Here is a 16,259-nt window from a genome sequence, read left to right on the forward strand (position 1 = left end):
ACACTGATGAAGTTGGGGAAATGCCCTTTATTTATTTAGGGAATAAAAATTCTAGACCTTGTACAATTTACTCCAGTCATACTGAACTGCCTCTGGGTCCCTGAACACAAAACTTATTTCATTATATAGTGTTCTTATTTATTCTGTTCCCTCTTCCTATAATACCCTTCCAAATTCTGTACTTTATTTGTGATCTTTCAAAATGGATCTCAGATAATATCAGGAAACTATCCAGAGGCCTCTATCTAGTTTGATTTAGGGAACTACTCTGAGTCCTCAGTGTGCCTTGATGCACATCTAAGATAGTGACTATAAAATTACATTCTTATATGTATGAATACTTTTTATGATTAAATCAAAAAGTGCCTTAGGAATCCAGAACTTACCCAAATTTTCCCTGTGTCCCTAGGGCCTATTATAGAATCTGCCACAGAGAAGCCACCCGACAAGTGTTAGTAAATGGAAGTAAAATGAATTCTGTTTCAAGTTCTTGCTTCTTCTTACGGTGTTTTCCCAGATATAAATTGAAGGTATCCCTCTTAACAATCCCTAAGCTAGTTCCAAGTACAGTCCCCACATTCCCACTAACACCACTTTCCCTGTCCTGCCTCACTTATCTTCTTAAGTCTTCAGCATTTAACTATTTGGACTTAGATACAAGGCGGATGTATGTATTGAGGAAATAGCTGAAAACCCAAAGAAATGTTTCTACTTTTTTCCTCCCAAACAGATGGCAAATTGAGAAGATTCACATTCAATATACTAAGAAACATTTTCTCCTCATGAGGACTTAAGTTTGCAATATTCATTATATTAGCGCTTTCAAGAAAAAAGAAGCAGATTCTCAGTTCCTTATGAATTTGCTGACAGAGTGAGAGCAAGCGGGAGGCCCTGAGGACCCCCATGGGACCTGGGGTGTGAGTTCCCGGCATCAGCTGTTTGAGTCACTGGAGGTCTACACTGGCTCTGATCTTTTTAATTATCTGCCAAAAGCTCTGACTTAAAGCATAGCTCTTCCCTTCTCCTCCTTGCAACAATGTGCATACAATATTGCTCCATAAGCAATACCAAATGGTGACACCTTGAACATTTTACTGTTTCTCAGACACACACTAGCAGTTCAAGCATTGCTGCCTCCACCACCTTTTCCTGTCCCCTTTCCACTTTGTTAGTCCAAAATTCCTTGATCAACCCAAGAGCGGGAGTAAAACCATGCAGTTATATGCATGGGCTACATCCTGAATTCAAAGTGCAACCTGGGCACTTTTAGCTGTTATTTAACTTCTCTGTTCCTCAGTTTCAATAATACCTAATTCAGAATACAGAGTTGAAAATGAAAATATGTTCATTTATGAGCCTTGCTCAGTTAACATTATCGTATTTTCTATCTTCCTATATGTTGGTTAAAAAAAAGATGGAAAAGGCAGCATTTATTCTATCAGCTACTCTCAGGTTTATTGAGGCCTCATTATATTGCTATGAGGTAAATTTATTATTCTCAATCTGTAGCAGAAGAAACTGAGGCTCAGAGAAGTTGAGAATTTTGCCAAAGTTAGTAAAAGCCACAAGTCATGATTAAAACCCAGGTGTTTCTGAATCCAAAGCTGTGTTAGTTTTCTTCTCAGCTTCTAAAATGCCTTATGCATGCTTCCCCAGTGGCTGACACAGGAGGACAACTATAAATAGTTATTAAATAAGTCAGCTGGTAAGCCCCTCCCTTTCTCAAGCGCCTCTCCACTAAGCACTGTGGTACTTTTCTGTTTTCAAGAATGCACACCAGACTATATCTGGAGGCTTCACTTGGGGGATGCTGTTTTTTAATGAGATATTGGAAGACAATCAGAACAAAAATCAAGGAAGAAGAATTAAAGGTGTTGACCTTTGCTTTGGCTTCACTGTGACTTGCCCCCTTCCAAAGGGAAGAGCAGAGGGAGCAAAAGCTCACATGCCTTCACTTGGAGCAAAGATGGCAGGTGGGACCCTCAGGCACAATCTACGTTAGAACTCTGCCTTTGCCACTTACAGCCATGTGCTCTTGGGTGAGCCATTGGCCTCCTGTGAGCCAGTTTTCTCATCTGTAAAATGGGCTATTAACCTACATTACAGATTTGTTATAAACATAAGAGAGATTCCAGCACACAGCAGGCACTCTATAAATACCTGTTCCCTTAATGATGCCTTCTCTACCACTTTATCCCCAGGTCCACAAAGAGGTTCAAGCTGGGTTAGTCCTCACGATTGAATGCTCCAAGCATCTTGGGTGTTCCAAGATTAGAACTTTTACTCTGTATACTCTGCATACTCCAACACAGCCCCCACAATAGCCCTGGGACAACCTCCTCCATTTCCCTAAGGAGCATTTCACTGTCAAACACAACCCACAATGCTAAATCCCCCCTCATACCCACCCGTTGGTGGGGGCCAATGATCATAATCTAAAAAGACATATTCAAAGCCACACAACATATTAGTATCTTTCTTAAGAGAAAATGTGCCTTGTTTATAAGATGAACACTTAACACACCATCTATTACATGTCTGACCCTCCAGTGGCTGTCTTCAGGTCCATGAACTCCTTTAAGGCTCATAATGACCAAAGTAGATAAGGTTATTATCTCCATGTTATAAATGAGACCATCAAGACTCAGAGAAGTTCTGGATTTACGTATTAATTTTACACATAGTCACTGAAGGCCTTCCTTATAGCCAGGGGTCATACAGGCAATACAGCTCTGGGCTGGTGAAGAAGGACACCACCCGAGTTCATATCCTACTGTGTGATCATAAGCAATGTACTTAAAGTTGCTGTGCCTCTGTTTTCTCACCTCTAACGTGGAGATAGGATTGTTTTGTTTTGTTTTGTTTTATAAGATTTAAATGCATGAGGTGAAGAATGAAAAGCATTTAGGGAGGTCTGCCATATAGCAAATGATCAGAATGTGTTTGCTATTATTAATAAATAATAAGAAAGAGCCCTGCCATGTGAGAATAGGAAACAGTTAACAAATAGCTAATTTCCATTTCACAATAGAGAAATTAACGAGTCACTTAATGCACAAAGAAGGAGCTAATCAACTGCCAGTAGGAGGGAGGGTTCCAGATTGAAGTGACTCCTCAGTTAGTAGGCATCCAGTGCTCAGGGATACATGCTACCTCCAAAAGAGTCATAATTCCCAACATAGCTCTGCTGTTAAGGATTGCTCTGTAAACACCCCTCAGTAACTATAGAATCAGATAAATCAACAATATCTGTCCAAAATTGTGTCCAGTAAAGATGAAAACATGCATCAAAGACATCTGCATGTTTTCATAAAAACTCAGAAGACCCCTTCTTTTTTTTTAATGTTTTTTTTATTATATTATGTTAGTCACCATACAGTACATCCCTGGTTTCTGATGTAAAGTTCGATGATTCATTAGTTGCGTATAACACCCAGTGCACCATGCAATACGTGCCCTCCTTACTACCCATCACCAGCCTATCCCATTCCCCCACCCCCTCCCCTCTGAAACCCTCAGTTTGTTTCCAGAAGACCCCTTCTTAAACAAAATGATTTATAAATGTGTAAAACTGAGTGCACCACAGATAATCAGGGACAGGAGGCTCCTGCTCACAGATCCAGAAATGCCTTGACTGCTTGCAAAGCTCACCCAAAGTTATACAGAGGAAAGACAAGTCTAATCATCAGAAATATCAACTCAAACTCTGAATTCATCCTTCAGTTATTTTCCCTCTCAAATAATGCTCTTTTGGGAGTATTTGGAAGAATCATTTCTCCTGAGAAAATATCACTGACTGACATTTAGAAATAATACAATTTCCAGCTATGAACCATCCTTTGCATTGCCTCTGTTTTAACAAGAGAGAGAGAGACAAGGTAGGGAAGGGAGTGATAAGTAGTGTTCATTTACAAGAGGGGGTGGGGATAAAAAGAGTTTACTTTTGAAAAATCAAATGGGCCTACTCAGGTACTATTGATAAGAAATACCAAGTGTGGGATGCTTACAACATAGCAGCACTAGGTGGAGTGCCTTATGTATTTGTTTTTGTGGTTGTGATTGTTGTTGTTTTTCATTGAATCCTTACCCCTGGTGAGATAGATGTAATTTCCCCTGTTTTTCAGACATGGAAACTAGGACACATATCAGGTTACTTGAGAAATAACTTGGCCAAATCTCATGGAGAGTAAAATGCAGAGTCAGAATTCAAATTCAAGTCCCTGGATTCTGCAAGTTACATCTTAAATCACTATGGTGTTCCCAACGGACTCAGATTCACCCAAATTGTTTCAGGCTTCAGAGTTAAGGACCTACTTGTAAATCCCAGTATGGAAAGTGCAAAGATCCACAGTCTCCTCCTGGGACATAAACCTCAGTTCTACATAGTGTTGGCTAAGGTTCTGATTTGTCTTCCCCACCCTTAATGGAAAAAAAGGGGGAGATGACTTTTAATTTGGTTTAGATAAAATGTTTCTTCTGTCAGTGTTGAATAGATAATTGGCCTTGTCCTGGCATGCAAAGTGTGATTCTGTTATTGTCAGATGTCTTGAGTGTGATTAAGTTGTCTTTTTTCTGTCAAATCATCTTCAGAAAGGTAGTAGGGCATGGTCATTGCTGTAGTGTACTTAGAGTGTGAGGACTTAACACAGAAATATAATAAATAAAAGGGACGATGGTATTTACATCCCAGGCCTATTTGTTGTAGGATTAAGGCAATAGTTTTCAGAGCTTGTTGAAGTGACTGGCACATAGTAGGAATTTTATAAATGTTCTTCTCTTTCTTTGTTACAGAGAGATAATGATTATCATAGTCATTTGTATAGAACAAAAATGAAATAGACTATGCTGTTGAACACTATATTTAATTTTAAAAAATCTTGTTAGGAAATGAGTGGAAAATGTTTCTGCATTTGCAGTAGAGCAGAAAACAAGGCAATTACGGATATCAAGAATTGACTGTAATCACCAGTCAGAGATGCAGAATTACAACACAGGCTCCTAAAGGGAAGAGTAGTGAAGAAGTTTGGATTAGAGGTCAAATACATTTCGGGAGATGAGAAAGAATATGAAAACTGTCCTGTGGTTATTTCAGTAGGATAATTAACTTGGGTGAGGGGAAAGAAATGTTACATAAAGTTTCCTGAAACAGGCTGGAAAAATCAGTGGATAATCTCAGGGAATATTTCACCATCCACACTGCCATCATCGCTGTCAACATCAGCGTAAACCAGCCCATTGATTTTTTTGCCCCAAATATATAAAACTACGCAAATAACAATTACCAAGTACTTACTGCGTGGTAGACACTGCTAACATGTTAGCCAATGTACTCTTCACAGGAACCATTTAAGGTAAATATTATTCACATGCTACAGATAAATAAGTTGAGTCTCAGAATGGAACACTCATCTCCACGGGCTTATGATTGAAATGTGGAAAGTACGGATATTACTTGATATATATTGAGAAGCTAATATGCACTGATTACTTTGTTTTCCTTGTCTCATATGATCATCACAGCAATCCATGACTTAACCATCATCACAACCATTTTACACGTTAGAAAATTGAACTTCACAGAGTTTGAGAAACTTGCCCAAAATCACAGTTATAAATGGCAGAGGAGTAGAATCCTGGTTTGTCTGATTCTGCCATGGCACTACATGGGAAGCCAGGTAAATACCCCGTAATTATAGATAGATATGCTTAGTTTAAGACTGTCAGTCCCAGAGGAAAATCAATGATCAAAGTCATGCCTAATGGCACAGTCCTTTTCTTTCAACAAAGCCTGAATTTATTCATTTATGGTCATTAGTCGTACATAATCATGGCCAACCTGCCAGGTAAACAGCTAATTATTTTGGTTGTGTTATAAGCAAATAAATTTCCCTGTCTGCAAAATGACAAATGAGACCAGATCAGCAGAGAAACAATTGTTCCAGGGTTGCAAACTCCCAGGAGTCTAATGAACAATGGCTTACTGAATGAGCAATTGCAAAACAAAGAGATTACATTAATGTGGTTTCTTTAGAAACAGAGAGCAATCCATTGGCTTTAATGCCTTTGCAATAAAGAACTTTGGCAGCTGTGGGTTGGGTGGCTGAGAAAGTATACAAGAAATGCTCTCACCTTCAGCGCAAGGGTCTAGGAACCTACAGTACTCCCTGGGCAGAGGTCACCAACAAGCACCACCTCCAGGACTGCATGAATCCCAGAAATTTCACCCTGAACCTGGTAGCCTAGCCAAGGGTAACACCACCTGTAACCAAGCCAAAAGCTTTTTTTATGAGCACATATGCATGCTTGCACTCTGTGAATGTCTGGAGCACTCGAAACAGAAGGCAGTGCATCCAATGGCCCCAAAGATGAACTTTGGACTGGATCAGATCTGGATTTGAATCCAGCCTCTTCTGCTTATTAGCTCTGTGCTTTTGGACAAGTGGGTTAACCCTTTTGCAGCCAAGGCATCTTACCTACAAAATGGGGGCAACAGTTTCTCACCTTCTCTAAGAATCCTTACAAATATTAACTAAAACAGTGGCAAGGCACCAAGCTGGAACAACTTGCTTCTGTGTGTGTGTGTGTGTGTGTGTGTGTGTGTATCTGACTCTGACATTCAGAGAAATCAGATCAACATAAGTAGCAATGACTTAGATATCCAGGCAAGTCATGCCCTAATCAGGACTGTGTTTTTGGGCTTTGTAATTTTTCTGAAATTTTTACAAGACAAGGAACTGGGGATCAACCAAAGAGCAGAGTAAATACAGTTAAACTGCTTTGAACAGATTCAGCTTATGTGCTTGTAAGTAGCTTATTCACTCTAGTTTTAGGAAAACAGGAAGTAATAAGATTAAGGATCTAAAGCTCAAATGAAAACATAATGTCAGACCTAGTCCAAGTAGGATTTGGGTTCAGGAAAGAGATTGAAATACTCCATAAAATTAAAGGGCGATGAACAGGCTTACGATAAACCTGATGCACATACTGTCTCTGTATTTTGTAAACTCCTAATGGAGCACTACATAGAAAAAAATAAATTAAGAGGGTTTTTTAAGAAAGTCCAGTGCTGAGCAGGAAATAGGGGCCAAACATTTTCAGAATATGAATACTAATGATTTGTATGCAGGTTTTACCATTAGGAACTTAGCAAGGGATGGAGAAGTGGCCTGCAAACTTTTTGACCACTGTGCACTCAGTAGAGCGAACACCTCTAGCCCTACTTACGGATTCATCCCTGTTTGAAAGATGGTTGTTACAACAACAGTTGAAGGAAATAGCCCTCATTGTTTACAATGTCTATCATAAGGTATAGTTGGGAAAAAAAAAAGATGTGGTTGTGTATGTGGTTTTAAACTGCAAAACAAAGTGATTCAGGCTTTAAAAGAATCAATTAGCTTTATTGATCATGTGACACAAATTATTTAAATAGTAAAATTTCAGAAGTAGCCCATTAATGAGAAATCACTGCACAAGCATATTTAGGATAATTATAGGCATCTGCTTTAGAAATGGGTATAGATAATAATATATTTAAACTGCTATGGGTATAGATAATAATATATTTAAACTGCTAATAAATTAAATAATATATTTAAAACTATGTTTTGTTTTTTTTTTTTTTAATAATGATTTTTTATTATGTTAGTCACCATACAGTTCATCCCCGGTTTTCGATGTAAGGCTCGATGATTCATTAGTTGTGTATAACACCCAGTGCACCATGCAATATGTGCCCTCCTTACTACCCATCACCGGTCTATCCCATTCCCCCATCCCCCTCCCCTCTGTAGCCCTCAGTTTGTTTCTCATAGTCCATAGTCTCTCATGTTTCATTCCCCCTTCTGATTACCCCCCCTTTCTTTATCCCTTTCTTCCCCTACTGATCATTCTAGTTCTTATGTTCCATAGATGAGAGAAATCATATGATAGTTGTCTTTCTCTGCTTGACTTATTTCACTAAGCATTATCTCCTCCAGTGCCGTCCATGTTGTAGCAAATGTTGAGAACTCATTCTTTCTGATTGCTGAGTAATATTCCATTGTATATATGGACCACAACTTCTTAATCCAGTCATCTGTTGCAGGGCATCTCGGCTCCTTCCACGATTTAGCTATTGTGAACATTGCTGCTATGAACATTGGGGTGCATATGGCCCTTCTCTTCACTACGTCTGTATCTTTGGGGTAAACACCCAGTAGTGCAATGGCTGGATCATAGGGTAGCTCAATTTTTAACCTTTTAAGGGACCTCCACACGGTTTTCCAGAGAGGCTGTACCAACTTGCATTCCCACCAACAATGTAGGAGGGATCCCCTTTCTCCACATCCTCTCCAACAATTGTTGTTTCTTGCCTTGTCTATTTTTGCCATTCTAACTGGCGTAAGGTGGTATCTCAGTGTGGTTTTGATTTGAATTTCCTTGATGGCTAATGATTTTGAACATTTTTTCATGTGTCTGTTAGCCATTTGTATGTCTTCATTGGAAAAGTGTCTGTTCATATCTTCTGCCCATTTTTTGATTTGTTTATTTGTTTCTCGTGTATTGAGTTTGAGAAGTTCTTTGTAGATCTTGGATACCAGTCCTTTATCTGTAGTGTCATTTGCAAATATATTCTCCCATTCCGTGGGCTGCCTCTTAGTTTTTCTGACTGTTTCCTTGGATGTGCAGAAACTTTTAATCTTGATGAAGTCCCATAAATTCATTTTATCTTTTGTTTCTCTTGCCTTTGGGGATGTGTCATGAAAAAGGTTGCTTTGGCTGATGTCGTAGAGGTTGCTGCCTATGTTCTCCTCTAGAATTTTGATGGATTCCTGTCTCACATCGAGGTCTTTCATCCATTTGGAGTTTATTTTTGTGTATGGTGTGAGATAGTGGTCAAGTTTCATTCTTTTGCATGTAGCTGTCCAATTTTCCCAGCACCATTTATTGAAGAGACTGTCTTTTTCCCACCGGATGTTTTTTCCTGCTTTATCAAATATTAGTTGCCCAAAGAGCTGAGGGTCCATTTCTGGGCTCTCTATTCTGTTCCATTGGTCTATGTGTCTGTTTTTGTGCCAGTACCATGCTGTCTTTGTGATCACAGCTTTGTAGTACAGCTCGAAATCCGGCATTGTGATGCCCCCAGCTTTGTTTTTCCTTTTCAACAGTTCCTTGGAGATTCGGGGTCTTTTCTGGTTCCATACAAATTTAAGGACTATTTGTTCCAGTTCTTTGAAAAACGTTCTCGGTATTTTGATCGGGATAGCATTGAAAGTGTAGATTGCTCTGGGTAGCATGGACATTTTAACTATGTTAATTCTTCCGATCCATGAGCATGGAATATCTTTCCATCTTTTTATGTCTTCCTCAATGTCTTTTAAGAGTGATTTATAGTTTCTAGAATAAAGGTCCTTTACGTCTCTGGTTAAGTTAATTGCAAGGTAACGTATGGTTTTTGGTGCTATTGTAAATGGGATGGATTCCCTGATTTCTCTTTCTTCGTTCTTGTTATTCGTGTACAGAAATGCAACTGATTTCTGAGCATTGATTTTGTATCCCGCCACGTTACTGAATTGCTCTATAACTTCTAATAGTTTGGGAGTGGCTTCTTTTGGGTTTTCCATATAGAGTATCATGTCGTCTGCGAAGAGAGACATTTTGACTTCTTCTTTGCCGATTTGAATACCTTTGATCCCTTTTTGTTGTCGATTGCTGTTGCAAGGACTTCTAGTACTATGTTGAATAATAGTGGCGAGAGTGGGCATCCTTGTCGTGTTCCTGATCTTAAGGGAAAGGCTTCCAGCTTTTCCCCATTGAGAATAATATTTGCAGTAGGCTTTTCATAGGTGGCTTTTATGAGATTGAGAAATGTACCTTCTATTCCTACACTCTGAAGGGTTTTAATCAGGAAAGGATGCTGTCTTTTGTCAAATGCTTTTTCGGCATCGATTGAGAGGATCATATGGTTCTTGAGTCTTTTCTTGTTGATATGATGTATCACGCTGATTGATTTGCAAATATTGAACCACGCTTGCATCCCAGGTATGAATCCCACTTGATCGTGGTGGATAATCCTTTTAATGAACTGTTGGATTCTATTAGCAAGTATCTTGTTGAGGATTTTGGCGTCCATATTCATTAGGGAAATCGGTCTGTAATTCTCCTTTTTGAGGGGGTCTTTGCCTGGTTTGGGGATCAAGGTAATATTGGCCTCATAGAATGAGTTTGGTAGCTTTCCTTCTGTTTCTATTTTTTGAAATAGCTTTAGGAGAATAGGTATTATTTCTTCTTTGAATGTTTGGTAGAATTCCCCAGGAAAACCGTCTGGGCCTGGAGTTTTGTTATTTGGAAGGTTGTTTATCACTGACTCAATTTCTTCATAATTAATTGGCCTGTTTAAGAAATCAATTTCTTCCGGTTTCAATCTTGGTAGTTTATAGGTTTCCAGGAAGGATTCCATCTCTTCCAGATTGCTTAGTTTATTGGCATATAGCTGTTGATAAAAATTTCTAATAATCCTTCCAATTTCAATGGTGTTCGTCGTGACCTCTCCTTTTTCATTCATAATTTTAATAATCTGGGTCCTTTCTCTTTTCTTTTGGATAAGTCTTGCCAGTGGTCTGTCAATTTTATTGATTCTCTCAAAGAACCAGCTTCTAGTCCTGTTGATCTGCTCTACTGTACTTCTGGTTTCTGCTTGATTGATTTCAGCTTTAATTTTGGTCAACTGCTTCCTTGTGCGTGGATTAGGCCTGTCCCTCTGTTGCTGTTCCAGCTTCTTGAGGTGAGAATATAAAAACTGCATTTTAGATTTTTCTATTCTTTTGAGTGAGGCTTGGATGGCTATGTATTTCCCCCTTAGGACTGCCTTTGCAGTATCCCATAGGTGTTGGACTGTTGTATTTTCATTCTCATTGGTCTCCATAAATTGTTTAATTTGATTTTTGATTTCCTGGTTTATCGAGTCATTCCTGAGCAGGATGGTTCTTAGTCTCCAAGTGTTTGAGTTTCTTCCAAATTTTTCCTTGTGGTTGAGTTCCAATTTCAGAGCGTTGTGGTCTGAGAATATGCAGGGGATAATTTCAATCTTTTGGTATCGGCTGAGACCTGTTTTGTGTCCCAGAACATGGTCTATTCTTGAAAATGTTCCATGGGCATTAGAATAGAATGAGTATTCTTTGGTTCTGGGGTGTAGTGTTCTATATATATATCTAAGAGGTCCAACTCGTCGAGTATGGCATTCAAAGCCTTTGATTCTTTGCTTAGTTTTTGCCAGGGTGTTCTGTCTATTTCTGAGAGTGGAGTGTTGAGGTCCCCTACTATTAATGTATTTTTATCTATATGTCTCTTTATTCTGGTTAAGAGTTGGCTTGTGTATCTTGCTGCTCCCCTGTTGGGGGCATATATATTTATAATTGTCATATCCACTTGTTGAATACTTCCTTTAAGAATAATATAGTGCCCTTCTGCATCTCTAACTATAGTCTGTAGTTTAAAATCCAATTTATCTGATATGAGAATTGCTACCCCAGCTTTCTTTTGAGGTCCATTTGCGTAAAAGATGGTACTCCATCCCCTTACTCTCAGTCTGAATGCATCTTTGGGTTCGAAATGAGTCTCTTGTAGACAGCAAATGGATGGGTCATTTCTTTTTATCCAATCTGCAACCCTGTGGCGTTTGAAGCCAGAATTTAAACCATTAATGTTCAGGCTGAGTACTGAGAGATATGCTTTTAATTCTGCCATGTTCTCAGTAAAGTCTTTGTTTGTATTGGCTGTGACTTTCTGTTTTGTATCACTCTTGGGGCCTTTTTACTTTTATAGAACCCCCCGTAATATCTCCTGTAGGGCTGGTTTCGTGGTTACGAAATTGGCTAGTGACTGTCGATTCTGAAATGTCTTTATTTCTCCATCAATTCTGAATGACAGCCTTGCTGGATAAAGGATCCTTGGCTGCATGTTTTTCTCTGAAAGAGCTTTAAAAATGCCCCCTCCCCCAGCCCTTTCTCTCATTCCAGGTCTGTGTAGACAGGTCTGACGTAATTCTGATGCCTTTGCCTTGGTACGTGAGAAATTTCTTTGCCCTGGCCGCTTTCAATACTGTTTCCTTGGATCTCATATTTGCGATTTGCACTATGACGTGACGTGGTGTAGGTCTGTCGTGGTTGAGCTTGGGAGGGGTCCTCTCTGCCTCTTGGACACGAATTTTTGTTTCCCTTGCTAGATTAGGGAAGTTTTCAGCTACAATTTGTTCAAATATCTCTTCTAGACCTCTGTTTTTCTCCACCCCCTCGGGGATGCCGATGATTCTAACATTGGATCATTTCGTTGAGTCAGTAATCTCCCGTAGCTAACATTCGTGGGCGTGGATTTTTTTAAGACCATCTTCTATTTTTATTTTTTCCTCTATTAACCCATCCTCCAATTCACTAACCCTTTCCTCCGCTTCCGAGACCCTGGCCGTCAGAGCCTCTAGTTTTGCCTGCATTTGGCTCATAGAATTTTTAATTTCTGTCTAATTCGCTCTCATTTCCGCCCTTAGGGATTGTATATTCTCAGTAATATTTTCCTGAATACTTTTTTCAAGTCTACTCATTATCTTGACCATTGTTACTCTGAATTCCATTTCTGATAATTTGGTTACATCCATATCCGTTACTTCTGTGGCAGAGGCCACTGACTCACTGTCTTTTCTTTGCTGGGGGGGGCTTCTCCTTCTTGTCATTCTGATGAAGAGAGGTTGCGGGGTTTCCAGAGCCCAAAATTATTGACTGGGTCCCAGGCCGTGCCCCTTGTTTTATAGGGATCTTAGAGATGTGGGCTTCTTCTTTAAAGATTTTATTTATTTACTTATCTGAGAGAGGAAGACAGACAGTCAGCAAGAACGAAACAGAAGCAGGGGAGTGAGAGAGGAAGAAGCAGGCTCCCAGCGGAGGAGCCCGATGAGGGACTCCTTTCCGGAACGCTGGGATCACGCCCTAAGCCGGAGACAGGCGCTCAATGACGGCGCCACCTAGGCGCCTCCGGTTGTGGGCTTCTTGATTTTTCAGCCTGCCTTCTGTGTTCTGGGGGAGGGGCCTGCCGCGCCGATACTCAGGCAACCCTGTTTGGTTAGAGTCTCCGTGTCCCCTGCGAGGGAGGATGGGGATGGGCACTCTCTGAGCCGGTATTTCCAGGCTTTTGTTCTCTGGCGGCTTTCCCTGGCGGCCGGCTATGCCTCTTCTGAGGGTCAGAGCAGCAGAGGCTGCATTGTCGCAGAACAGAGGGATTGCGGCCCGTTCTCCACTGATGTTCTGGCCACTTTAACTCTGTTACTGTTGGTGCTGCTCAACCCTGCGGCGTCCCGGGATGTGCGCACCAACTCGGCGACCCTGCCCTCACTTCCAGGGCCAGCGCGTCTCTGTCCTTTGTGTTTCTAATGCTGCCAGCCACCGGCCGCCCCGCGCGCTCCCGGGTCTCCCGGTCTCAGTCTATGCCCGGTGAGCACACCTCGATTCCGGAGTTTCGTGAGAAGCCTGGTGGCGCGCGCACCCGGTTCAGGGTCTCAGTCTGCTGTTTCGCGGGTGCCGACCGCGAGTCCGCCCGCTCCCCCGTGCAGGTGGCCCGCCAGCCGCCAGCCGCCCCGTGCGCGCTCCGGGAGTTCCCGGTCTCAGTCTGGATCCCCTGAGCACACCGGGATTCCGGTGTTCCGGGAGATGCCTGGTGGCACGCGCGTTCATGGCTCACCGGTCTCAGTCCGCTCTCTCGCGGGTGCCCTCTGTGAGTCCGCCCGCTCCCCCGTGCAGGTGGCTGCCGCTTCCCGGAGCCCAAACGCGGCGGCTCCCTCCCCCTTCCTTTTATCTTCCGATATCCGTGCACGGTTTACAGCTCCCCTCTTCGTACCTCAATACTCAGCGCTGGAGATGTTCATTTGTAGAGATCCAGATGCATCATCCTGCGTCTCAGGCTGATTCCGTGGTTATTTAGGCTGGTCTGGTACCTATCCAGCTCGACTCAGGGGACCGGCTGAAAAAGGGGTCCCCTACTCCTCCGCCATCTTAACTCCTCCCCCCTAAAACTATGTTTTAAAGTCCAGTTAAAATAATATTGCAAGCATGTTTTACAAATATGCATTATTTTCCTTCTAAGGACAACTGAACACAATAAATTGCTAGTAAAGAAATTAAATTTATAGTAACTTGCTGTGAAAAGCAAAAACAGCAAAAATTCTCTCACCAATTCAAGGCAAACCTGATGATATATTAGTGAGAAAGCCTTTCTGATCAAGTTGTAGAATTCTCAAAGTCTGTTTTCTAAGTATGCGCAGTATAAGCTTTAGAACTTACAAAGAACTGCATGTTAGTCGAACTTCTTTAAAAAATACTGAAGACGCCTTAGGAAATTCTAACTTCTGTGAGGCATTTCTGCTTTTATCGACCACTATTAATACAATAAACGGGTTACTAGCAAATAACATCTAATCACATATTTAAAATTAAAAAATACAAAATAATACAAAAATAAATTTAAAAAATTAAAATACAGTAAAGATCAGTTATCAGTGCATTAGATAAATGTACTCACAGATTCAGGACTATAATAAATGAATGAATACATAAACACCTGCTACTCATGTAGCATTGATTAGGAACCACATACTGTTCTAAGTACTTTGTGTACATTTGTTAACTATCACATAAACCTTCAAATTCCTCACTTGTATCAAGGGAGTAGATACTAATATCAATTCCTTCAAAGATAAGGAAGCTAAGGGATCGTATTCCCTAACGTGGATTGAAAAGTTCCTGGTTTCCAATTCTGTTTCTTCCACTCATTTTCTGACCTTCACAAATCACACAATTCCTCTGGCCTCTGTCTCCACCTCTGTGAAGTATCTGGGTTTTAAACAAATAACACGTGTACAGTTGTTTCACCCAAGTGCATACTAGGTATTAAGTGAATGTTAATCTGAATCTGAAATTGAATATGGCAAGAAAGAAAAAGAGATGTTCAGATCCTTTACTCTGTTGCTTTTATATTTAACTAAATCTTAAATACAATTTTCTCATATGTGTTTCTTGAGACATTTTACATTATGCATTGCAATATCTCTATTTTACTAGCAAGCACTTAATATCTAGATATTAGTAGTCTATACTACTAAAGTATATACTTTAAATGTAAGGAAAGTACTTCTCCTTATTGGATCATATAAAGAAACTGGATAGAATTTAGCATTGATTCACTTACAGAGCAAAGTATTGTATATTTACTTTTATATTCACTGTGGGAAATCCAAGGGAGATGTTTATAGATGTCTGCATGTGATTTGAATGGTATTAACTGTCACTCTGAAAGGTGGATAGTATTCGTGATGTTGCCTTTAAAGGAAAGTCATAAAAATCATCCGGGACAAGGTGGTTGCTGAGACAAGAAGCCAGATAGGGATATTGGTGGATATTGGTGATTCTCACCCCAAAGTTGGCAATAAACCATCTTAGTAGTGCACTCAAATATAATCAGACTCTAGAGGACTGTCTCTCATTAACCAAGTGCCTAAAACACTGACAGAAAAAAATATTCCATTTTATTAACTTAAAGTGAGAATTATCATTGCCAAGGGGTCTTAAATGCAGGCATTTGGCTTAGTAAATTCAATTATCTGATTATGGTAATTCTTTCAAATAATAAACAATAGGTATATTAATTTATTCATTCATCAAGACATTGAGATATGTACCTGGGATACAATTTTAGCACAAATAGATATCCTCCTTAGTGCTTGGCCTTCTAAGATTTACAGACTAGTGAAAATGATAGGTGTACATAAAAAATTACACAAATTATTATAAAATTGCATGTAAATGTACAAAAATTAGTACATGACATAATGCTCTGTGAGCCATCACCCTTTATAGTCAAGCAAGTATAAAGGTGTTGACTTCTCTACTACAGAACCCTTGTTCATTTATGCCTCCATTTTCATAGATAAAAAAGTCCTCTGGTCAGTCTTCCTTTTAGCTGGAGGAGAAAGAACATTCCCAATTCTGCATATATTAAGCACATATTTCTATATTTTCTGCAGTGACCACTCCTTTTCTCTTATCATATTCCCAGTTAAGACGTGAATGAAATCAGTTAAGCTAGAATTTGAGAGTCACCCCCTGGCTGTTCCTGCCTCATTAGTGTGTCTTTTTAAGGTACTGTTTAAAAGATTTTATTTCTTTCTTTATTTGAGAGAGTGTGGAGGTGGGGGGCAATAAGGAGAGGGGCAGAGGGACAAGCAGATACTTGGCTAGATC

This window comes from Ursus arctos, unplaced genomic scaffold (assembly GCF_023065955.2).
Source record: "Ursus arctos isolate Adak ecotype North America unplaced genomic scaffold, UrsArc2.0 scaffold_19, whole genome shotgun sequence".
Taxonomy (NCBI): domain Eukaryota; kingdom Metazoa; phylum Chordata; class Mammalia; order Carnivora; family Ursidae; genus Ursus; species Ursus arctos.